Source organism: Lolium perenne, chromosome 2 (assembly GCF_019359855.2).
Source record: "Lolium perenne isolate Kyuss_39 chromosome 2, Kyuss_2.0, whole genome shotgun sequence".
In the NCBI taxonomy this organism is placed as follows: Eukaryota; Viridiplantae; Streptophyta; class Magnoliopsida; order Poales; family Poaceae; genus Lolium; species Lolium perenne.
This window is the reverse complement of record NC_067245.2, coordinates 298,801,487-298,812,853: the sequence shown is the minus strand read 5'-3', so window position 1 is coordinate 298,812,853 and position 11,367 is coordinate 298,801,487.

The window sequence follows — 11,367 nt, the reverse complement described above, 5'->3', positions numbered from 1 at the left end:
GCTGTACCGGTAGCTATGTGGTTCATCTCTCTCCTATGTACTTCAATACAATAATCTCATGAGCTGCCTTACATGATTGAGATTCATATGATGATGCTTGTAATCTAGATGTCATTATGCTAGTCAAGTGGGTTTTACTTATGTGATCTCCGGAGACTCCTTGTCCCACGTGTGTAAAGGTGACAGTGTGTGCACCGTGTGGGTCTCTTAGGCTATATTTCACAGAATACTTATTCACTGTTATGAATGGCATAGTGAAGTGCTTATTTATATCTCTTTATGATTGCAATGTGTTTTGTATCACAATTTATCTATGTGCTACTCTAGTGATGTTATTAAAGTAGTTTATTCCTCCTGCACGGTGTAATGGTGACAGTGTGTGCATCCGTGTTAGTACTTGGCGTAGGCTATGATTATGATCTCTTGTAGATTATGAAGTTAACTATTGCTATGATGGTATTGATGTGATCTATTCCTCCTACATAGTGTGAAGGTGACAGTGTGCATGCTATGTTAGTACTTGGTTTAGTTGTGTTGATTTGTCATGCACTCTAAGGTTATTTAAATATGAACATTGAATTGTGGAGCTTGTTAACTCCGGCATTGAGGGTTCGTGTAATCCTACGCAATGGTGTTCATCATCCAACAAGAGTGTAGAGTATGCATTTATCTATTCTGTTATGTGATCAAAGTTGAGAGTGTCCACTAGTGAATGTCTAATCCCTAGGCCTTGTTCCTAAATACTGCTATCGCTGCTTGTTTACTGTTTTACTGCGTTACTACTGCTGCGTTACTACTGCTTGTTTACTGTCCTGGGCAAAGCACTTTTCTGGTGCCGTTGCCACTGCTCATATTCATTCATACCACTTGTATTTCACTATCTCTTCGCCGAACTAGTGCACCTATTAGGTGTGTTGGGGACACAAGAGACTTCTTGCTTTGTGGTTGCAGGGTTGCATGAGAGGGATATCTTTGACCTCTTCCTCCCTGAGTTCGATAAACCTTGGGTGATCCACTTAAGGGAAACTTGCTGCTGTTCTACAAACCTCTGCTCTTGGAGGCCCAACACTGTCTACAAGAATAGAAGCTCCCGTAGGCATCACTTCCCTCGAAGACTGTTGCGATCCCCTATACTTGTGGGTTATCAAGACTATTTTCTGGCGCCGTTGCCGGGGAGGCATAGCTCTACTCATAAGTTCACCTGGGGAGTACACTCTACCTCTCTCTCTATTTTATTTTATTTTGTTTTGCTTAGTTTACTTTTGTCTAGTTTATTTGTGCTTAGTTTATTTCTGTCTAGTATTATTTTGCTTAGTTTACTTTTGTCTAGTTTGTTTTTGTCTTGTTTTACTTTTCTCATATACCCAAAAATCCATAAAAATTTGAAAAACCTGAAAATTAAAAACTGCTATTATGGCAGAACCTACAACCTATTTGGAGCTTATTGAATTATATAATAATTATAGAGAATCAAGAACGGGAAAAGTTATGAGTGCTGTGATAGAAAAACTGAATACAATTGCTAAAATCTTGCTTAAACGTCATGATATAAACTGTTGCTCTCAACAGGACACTAAACATCTTAAATTTCAATGTGGCTTTAGTGAGGAATTTTTAATTAAGAACTATAATCGGAATAGCTATATTCATTTTGGGTTTGAAGAGGTAGAACAATTTGTCATATTTATGGGAGCCTCTGAGATAGAATCCTTCATGGTTAAAAATTATGAAACTTGTGTTGTTTGTAAGGACCTCAAAGATTATGTCTCTTCTATCCTTAATTTTTGCAATGAAAGTTACACTGATAATCCTTATATCATTGATTATAAAGAGAGACTCATTAATGCACAAGAATGCACTCACAATTTGCAGGAACCTGTGGAAGAAGAAATTGATGAACCTGAAAGCTCATTGGATGAAAAAGAGGAAGAAATTGATGAACCTGAAAGCTCATTGGATGAAAAAGAAGAGGAGAGTGATGAACAAAAGGAGGAAGAATGGATTAGCTACCCATGCCAACCTTCTAATGAGAGTAACTCTTTATCTCTTACACTATTTGATTGTCCTCCATGCTTACCGAAAGAGGATGAATGTTATGTTCCTGTGGATTCTCTTGAAATATTTCCTATTAGTAAAACTTGTGAGAATAATTATGCTACTGTTATCTATGATAATCCATGCTATTTTGATAAATCTTATGATAATGCTTTGTTTGTGCCTGATGTCGAAATGCATGGTACTAAAGAATTTTGCTTAGCAAAAGTTTATGATAAATCTCTAGATGATGGTCCTATGTTACTTGATAATATTAATTGTACTACTAATGAAAATGGGATTGGAGAGGTCTTGACTTTATCTAGGAGTCCCATATATTTTGAGATTGATCAATCATCTTGTTATATTATTGATAAAAGTGGATTTCAAAGTTTTAATCCCGCTATTTTTGAGCTTGATAAAAATTATGTGTTTATGGATCATGAAAAGTATGCTGCATGTGATAGTTATATTGTTGAGTTTGTTCATGAAGCTACTGAAAATTATTATGAGAGAGGGAAACATGGTTATATGCATCTTAATAATGTTAAGTTTCCCCTCTTTATGTTGAGAATTGTAAAGTTACTCTTGTTTTATCTTGCTACGCTTGTCACTTTGTTCTTCATGAATTTATTTGTGTGCAAGATTCCTTTTCATAGGAAGTGGATTAGACTTAAATGTGTTTTGAATTTGCTTCTTGATGCTCTCTTTTGCTTCAACTCTTATTTCTTGCGAGTGCATCATTAAAATTGCTGAGCCTATCTTAATGGCTATAAAGAAAGCACTTCTTGGGAGATAACCCATGTGTTTATTTTGCTACTGTTTTGTTGAGTCTTGGAAGTTGTTACTACTGTAGCAACCTCTCCTTATCTTTATTTTATTGCAATGTTGTGCCAAGTGAAGTCTCTAATAGAAGGTTGATGCTAGATTTGGATTTCTGCGCAGAAACAGATTTCTATCTGTCACGAATCTGGGCAGTGCTCTCTGTAGGTAACTCAGAAAAATCTGCCAATTTACGTGCGCGTTCCTCAGATATGTACGCAACTTTCGTTAGTTTTGAGTTTTCTGATTTGAGCAACGGAAGTACCATTTAAAAATTCGTGTTTACTGGCTGTTCTGTTTTGACAGATTCTGTCTCTGTTTTTTGCATTGTCTCTTGTGGACTTTAAGTGAGGCTTTCTAGACTCGGAGAGCTGTAGCTAATATTTTATTGAGTACTTGCAATGTGTCACTACAGGGCCAAGGTGGATTAAAGTTTTTTTTTGAGTACTAACCCCTCTAATGAAGTTTATGAGAAGTTTGGTGTGAAGGAAGTTTTCAAGGGTCAAGAGAGGAGGATGATATATGATCAAGGAGAGTGAAAACTCTAAGCTTGGGGATGCCCCCGTGGTTCATCCCTGCATATTTCAAGAAGACTCAAACGTCTAAGCTTGGGGATGCCCAAGGCATCCCCTTCTTCATCAACTTATCAGGTTTCTTCTATTGAAACTATATTTTTATTCGATCACATCATATGTGCTTTACTTGGAGCGTCTGTTTGTTTTTGTTTATGTTTGAATAAATTCGGATCCTAGCAATCCTTGTGTGGGAGAGATACACGCTCCGCTTTTTCATATGAACACTTGTTCTTCGTTTTACTTTTAATGTTCAATGATAAAAGTTGGAAGCTACATCACTTATGGTTATTTGGTTGGAAACAGAAAATGCCTCATATTGTCTTGAATAATTTGACACTTGGCAATTGTTTTGAGCTCTCAAGTAGATCATGATTAAGTTTTTTCATGTAGTTTAAACCTATTAGTGGAGAACTACTGTAGAGCTTGTTGAAATTGGTTTGCATGATTGGTCTCTCTTAAGGTCTAGATATTTTCTGGTAAAAGTGTTTGAGCAACAAGGAAGACAGTGTAGAGTATTATAATGCTTGCAATATGTTCTTATGTAAGTTTTGCTGTACCAGTTCATACTTGTGTTTGCTTCAAATAACCTTGCTAGCCCAAAGCCTTGTACTGAGAGGAAATGCTTCTCGTGCATCCAAAACCTTGAGCCAAAACCTACGCCATTTGTGTCCACCATACCTACCTACTACATGGTATTTCTCCGCCATTCCAAAGTAAATTGGTTGAGTGCTACCTTTAAACAATTCAAAATTTATCACCTCTGATTTGTGTCAATGTTTAATAGCTCATGAGGAAGTATGTGGTGTTTATCTTTCAATCTTGTTGGGCAACTTTCACCAATGGACTAGTGGCTTCATCCGCTTATCCAATAACTTTGCAAAAAGAGCTGGCAATGGGATTCCCAGTCCCAAATTAATTAACAAAAATAGACACTCCTCCATGGTATGTGATTGTTGGACGGCACCCAAAGGATTCGGTTAGCCATGGCTTGAGAAAGCAAAGGTGGGAAGGAGTGTCATCATAATAAAACTAAAGTAAAAAGGCCCTCCTTCATGGTATGAGATTGTTGGCAGGCACCCGAGGATTCGGTTAGCCATGGTTTGTGAAAGAAAGGTTGGAAGGAGTGCCACACAAAAATAAAAATAAAATGGGAGCCGCTCTTTGAAGGTTTGTCTGGCAAGGGGGTTAGAGTGCCCACTACCATTCGTTGACAACAACAAACACCTCTCAAAACTTTACTTTTATGCTCTCTTTATGTTTTTAAAACCAAAGCTCTAGCACAAATATAGCAATCAATGCTTCCCTCTGCGAAGGGCCATTCTTTTACTTTATGTTGAGTCAGTTTACCTACTTCCTTCCATCTTAGAAGCAAACACTTGTGTCAACTGTGCATTGATTCTTACATACTTTCTTATTTGCATTCATCATATTACTTTGTGTTGACAATTATCCATGAGATATGCATGTTGGAAGTTGAAAGCAACTGCTGAAACTTAAATCTTCCTCTGTGTTGCTTCAATGCTTTTACTTTGAATCTATTGCTTTATGAGTTAACTCTTGTGCAAGACTTTTGATGCTTGTCTTGAAAGTACTCGTCATGAAAAGTTTTGCTATATGTTATCTATTTGTTAGCAACTATAGATCATTGCCTTGAGTCACTGAATTCATCTCATATGCTTTATAATAGTATGATCAAGATTATGTAAGTAGCATGTCACTACAGAAATTACTCTTTTTATCGTTTACCTACTCGAGGGCGAGTGATGTCTACGCCCCCCTCCTTTTCCTGTAGACAGTGTTGGGCCTCCAAGAGCAGAGGTTTGTAGGACAGCAGCAAGTTTTCCCTTAAGTGGATCACCCAAGGTTTATCGAACTCAGGGAGGAAGAGGTCAAAGATATCCCTCTCATGCAACCCTGCAACCACAAAGCAAGAAGTCTCTTGTGTCCCCAACACACCTAATAGGTGCACTAGTTCGGCGAAGAGATAGTGAAATACAGGTGGTATGAATATATATGAGCAGTGGCAACGGCACCAGAAAATAGCTTGCTGGCGTGTAGTTGATGGTGGTAGTATTGCAGCAGTAGTAACGCAAAGAAACAAGAAACAAGCAGCGATAGCGATATGTTAGGAACAAGGCCTAGGGATTAGACTTTCACTAGTGGACACTCTCAACATTGATCACATAACAGAATAGATAAATGCATACTCTACACTCTTGTTGGATGATGAACACATTGCGTAGGATTACACGAACCCTCAATGCCGGAGTTAACAAGCTCCACAATTCAATGTTCATATTTAAATAACCTTAGAGTGCATGAAAGATCAATAACTAAACCAAGTACTAACATAGCATGCACACTGTCACCTTCATGCTTATGTAGGAGGAATAGTACACATCAATACTATCATAGCAATAGTTAACTTCATATTCTACAAGAGATCATGATCATAGCATAAACCAAGTACTAACACGGATGCACACACTGTCACCATTACATCGTGCAGGAGGAATAGAACTACTTTAATAACATGACTAGAGTAGCACATAGATAAATTGTGATACAAAATACATTGCAATCATAAAGGGATATAAATAAGCACCTCACTATGCCATTCAACAGTGAATAAGTATTCTGTGAAATATAGCCTAAGAGACCCACACGGTGCACACACTGTCACCTTTACACACGTGGGACAAGGAGTCTCCGGAGATCACATAAGTAAAATTCACTTGACTAGCATAACGACATCTAGATTACAAGCATCATCATATGAATCTCAATCATGTAAGGCAGCTCATGAGATTATTGTATTGAAGTACATAGGAGAGAGATGAACCACATAGCTACCGGTACAGCCCCGAGCCTCGATGGAGAACTACTCCCTCCTCATGGGAGACAGCAGCGTTGATGAAGATGGCGGTGGAGATGGCAGCGGTGTCGATGGAGAAGCCTTCCGGGGGCACTTCCCCGTTCCGGCGGCGTGCCGGAACAGAGACTCCTGTCCCCGGATCTTGGCCTCGCGATGGCGGCGGCTGGGGAAGGTTTCTGTGGGTTTCGTCGAACGTATCAGGGTTTTCGCGACGGAGGCTTTAAATAGGCGAAGAGGCGGCGCCAGAGGGTCGAAGGGGTGCCCACACCATAGGGTGGCGCGGGCCCCCCTGGCCGCGCCGGCCTAGGGTTTGGTGGGCCTGTGCCCCCTCTCTGGCGGCTCTCGGGTGTTCTGGATGCTTCCGGGCAAAATAGGAACCTGGGCGTTGATTTCGTCCGATTCCGAGAATATTTCGTTACTAGGATTTCTGAAACCAAAAACAGCGAAAAACAGAACCGGCACTTCGGCATCTTGTTAATAGGTTAGTTCCAGAAAATGCACGAATATGACATAAAGTGTGCATAAAACATGTAGATATCATCAATAATGTGGCATGGAACATAAGAAATTATCGATACGTCGGAGACGTATCAGCATCCCCAAGCTTAGTTCTGCTCGTCGAAGCGAGGTAAAACGATAACAAAGATAATTTCTGGAGTGACATGCCATCATAAACTTGATCATACTATTTGTAAAGCATATGTAGTGAATGCAGCGATCAAAACAATGTATATGACATGAGTAAACAAGTGAATCATATAGCAAAGACTTTTCATGAATAGCACTTCAAGACAAGCATCAATAAGTCTTGCATAAGAGTTAACTCATAAAGCAATAATTCATAGTAAAAGCATTGAAGCAACACAAAGGAAGATTAAGTTTCAGCGGTTGCTTTCAACTTGTAACATGTATATCTCATGGATATTGTCAACATAGAGTAATATAATAAGTGCAATAAGCAAGTATGTAGGAATCCATGCACAGTTCACACAAGTGTTTGCTTCTTGAGGTGGAGAGAGATAGGTGAACTGACTCAACAATAAAAGTAAAAGAATGGTCCTCCAAAGAGGAAAGCATCGATTGCTATATTTGTGCTAGAGCTTTGATTTTGAAAACATGAAACAATTTTGTCAACGGTAGTAATAAAGCATATGTATCATGTAAATTATATCTTACAAGTTGCAAGCCTCATGCATAGTATACTAATAGTGCCCGCACCTTGTCCTAATTAGCTTGGACTACCGGATCATCACAATGCACATGTTTTAACCAAGTGTCACAAAGGGGTACCTCTATGCCGCCTGTACAAAGGTCTAAGGAGAAAGCTCGCATTGGATTTCTCGCTATTGATTATTCTCAACTTAGACATCCATACCGGGACAACATAGACAACAGATAACGGACTCCTCTTTTATGCATAAGCATGTAACAACAATTAATAATTTTCTCATATGAGATTGAGGATGTTGTCCAAAACTGAAACTTCCACCATGAATCATGGCTTTAGTTAGCGGCCCAATGTTCTTCTCTAACAATATGCATGCTTAACCATAAGGTGGTAGATCGCTCTTACTTCAGACAAGACGAACATGCATAGCAACTCACATGAAATTCAACAAAGAATAGTTGATGGCGTCCCCAGTGAACATGGTTATCGCACAACAAGCAACTTAATAAGAGATAAAGTGCATAAGTACATATTCAATACCACAATAGTTTTTAAGCTATTTGTCCCATGAGCTATATATTGCAAAGGTGAATGATGGAATTTTAAAGGTAGCACTCAAGCAATTTACTTTGGAATGGCGGAAAATACCATGTAGTAGGTAGGTATGGTGGACACAAATGGCATAGTGTTGTTTGGCTCAAGGATTTGGATGCATGAGAAGTATTCCCTCTCGATACAAGGTTTAGGCTAGCAAGGTTGTTTGAAGCAAACACAAGCACGAACTAGTACAGCAAAACTCACATAAAAGACATATTACAAGCATTATAAAACTATACATCGTCTTCCTTGTTGTTCAAACATCTTACTAGAAAATATCTAGACTCTAGAGAAACCACTCATGCAAACCAAATTTTAACAAGCTCTATGTATTTCTTCACTAATGGGTGCAAGGTATATGATGCAAGAGCTTAAACAAGAGCACAACAATTGCCAAATATCAAGTTATTCAAGACATCATACCAATTACTACATGTAGCATTTTCCGTTTCCAACCATATAATAATTAACGAAGCAGTTTCAACCTTCGCCATGAAAATTAAAAGCTAAGAACACATGTGTTCATATGAACCAGCGGAGCGTGTCTCTCTCCCACACAAGCATTTATTCAACAAAAACAAACACAAGAAACGTACTGACGCTCCAAGAAAAGCACATAAGATGTGATGGAATAAAAATATAGTTTCAAGAGAAGGAACCTGATAATTTGTCGATGAAGAAGGGGATGCCTTGGGCATCCCCAAGCTTAGATGCTTGAGTCTTCTTGAAATATGCAGGGATGAACCACCGGGGCATCCCCAAGCTTAGACTCTTCACTCTTCTTGATCATAGTATATCATCCTCCTCTCTTGACCCTTGAAAACTTCCTTCACACCAAACTCAAAACAACTCATTAGAGGGTTAGTGCACAATAAAAATTAACATGTTCAGAGGTGACACAATCATTCTTAACACTTCTGGACATTGCATAAAGCTACTGGACATTAATGGATCAAAGAAATTCATCCAACATAGCAAAAGAGGCAATGCGAAATAAAAGGCAGAATCTGTCAAAACAGAACAGTTCGTATTGACGAATTTTAAAATGGCACCAGACTTGCTCAAATGAAAATGCCCAAATTGAATGAAAGTTGCGTACATATCTGTGGATCACGCACGTAAATTGGCATATTTTTCTGAGCTACCTACAGAGAGGCAGGTCGGAATTCGTGACAGCAAAGAAATCTGAAACTGTGCAGTAATCCAAATCTAGTATGAACTTTACTATCAAAGACTTTACTTGGCACAACAAAACACTAAACTAAGATAAGGAGAGGTTGCTACAGTAGTAAACAACTTCCAAGACACAATATAAAACAAAGTACTGTAGCAAAATAACACATGGGTTATCTCCCAAGAAGTTCTTTCTTTATAGCCATTAAGATGGGCTCAGCAGTTTTAATGATGCACTCGCAAGAAATAGTATTTGAAGCAAAAGAGAGCATCAAGAGGCAAATACAACACACATTTAAGTCTAACATGCTTCCTATGAAAAGGAATCTTGTAAATAAACAAGTTCATGAAGAGCAAAGTAACAAGCATAAGAAGATAAAACAAGTGTAGCTTCAAAAAATTTAGCACATAGAGAGGTGTTTTAGTAACATGAAAATTTCTACAACCATATTTTCCTCTCCCATAATAACTTTCAGTAGCAACATGAGCAAACTCAACAATATAACCATCACATAAAGCATTCTTATCATGAGTTTCATGCATAAAATTATTACTCTCCACATAAGCATAATCAATTTTATTAGTACTAGTGGGAGCAAATTCAACAAAGTAGCTACCATTATTATTCTCATTATCAAATATAGGAGGCATATTGTAATCATAATCAAATTTATCCTCCATAACAGGTGGCACCAAAAGACCACTATCATCATAATCATCATAAATAGGAGGCATAGTATCATCAAAGAAAATTTTCTCCTCAATGCTTGGGGGACTAAAAATATCATGCTCATCAAAACCAGCTTCCCCAAGCTTAGAATTTTCTATATTATTATCAACAATGGTGTTCAAAGCGTTCATACTAATATTACTACCAGCATGCAAATAAGGTTCCATAGGTTTTTTAATTTTCGCATCAACCAATCCATGTTTTAAATCAGGAAATAGAATAAGAAGCTCATTCTTGTCCATTATGCCAAACTAGTGTAAACAAGAAACAAAAAGATGCAATTGCAGGATCTAAAGGAAATAGCTTCGAGTACTTACAACGGCGAAAATAGCTTAGTAGCCAAGATCCGGAGTGTGAGTACCTTTTACCTTTCCTCCCCGGCAACGGCGCCAGAAAATAGCTTGATGTCTACGCCCCCCTCCTTTTCCTGTAGACAGTGTTGGGCCTCCAAGAGCAGAGGTTTGTAGGACAGCAGCAAGTTTTCCCTTAAGTGGATCACCCAAGGTTTATCGAACTCAGGGAGGAAGAGGTCAAAGATATCCCTCTCATGCAACCCTGCAACCACAAAGCAAGAAGTCTCTTGTGTCCCCAACACACCTAATAGGTGCACTAGTTCGGCGAAGAGATAGTGAAATACAGGTGGTATGAATATATATGAGCAGTGGCAACGGCACCAGAAAATAGCTTGCTGGCGTGTAGTTGATGGTGGTAGTATTGCAGCAGTAGTAACGCAGTAAAACAGTAAACAAGCAGCGATAGCAGTATTTAGGAACAAGGCCTAGGGATTAGACTTTCACTAGTGGACACTCTCAACATTGATCACATAACAGAATAGATAAATGCATACTCTACACTCTTGTTGGATGATGAACACATTGCGTAGGATTACACGAACCCTCAATGCCGGAGTTAACAAGCTCCACAATTCAATGTTCATATTTAAATAACCTTAGAGTGCATGAAAGATCAATAACTAAACCAAGTACTAACATAGCATGCACACTGTCACCTTCATGCTTATGTAGGAGGAATAGTACACATCAATACTATCATAGCAATAGTTAACTTCATATTCTACAAGAGATCATGATCATAGCATAAACCAAGTACTAACACGGATGCACACACTGTCACCATTACATCGTGCAGGAGGAATAGAACTACTTTAATAACATGACTAGAGTAGCACATAGATAAATTGTGATACAAAATACATTGCAATCATAAAGGGATATAAATAAGCACCTCACTATGCCATTCAACAGTGAATAAGTATTCTGTGAAATATAGCCTAAGAGACCCACACGGTGCACACACTGTCACCTTTACACACGTGGGACAAGGAGTCTCCGGAGATCACATAAGTAAAATTCACTTGACTAGCATAACGACA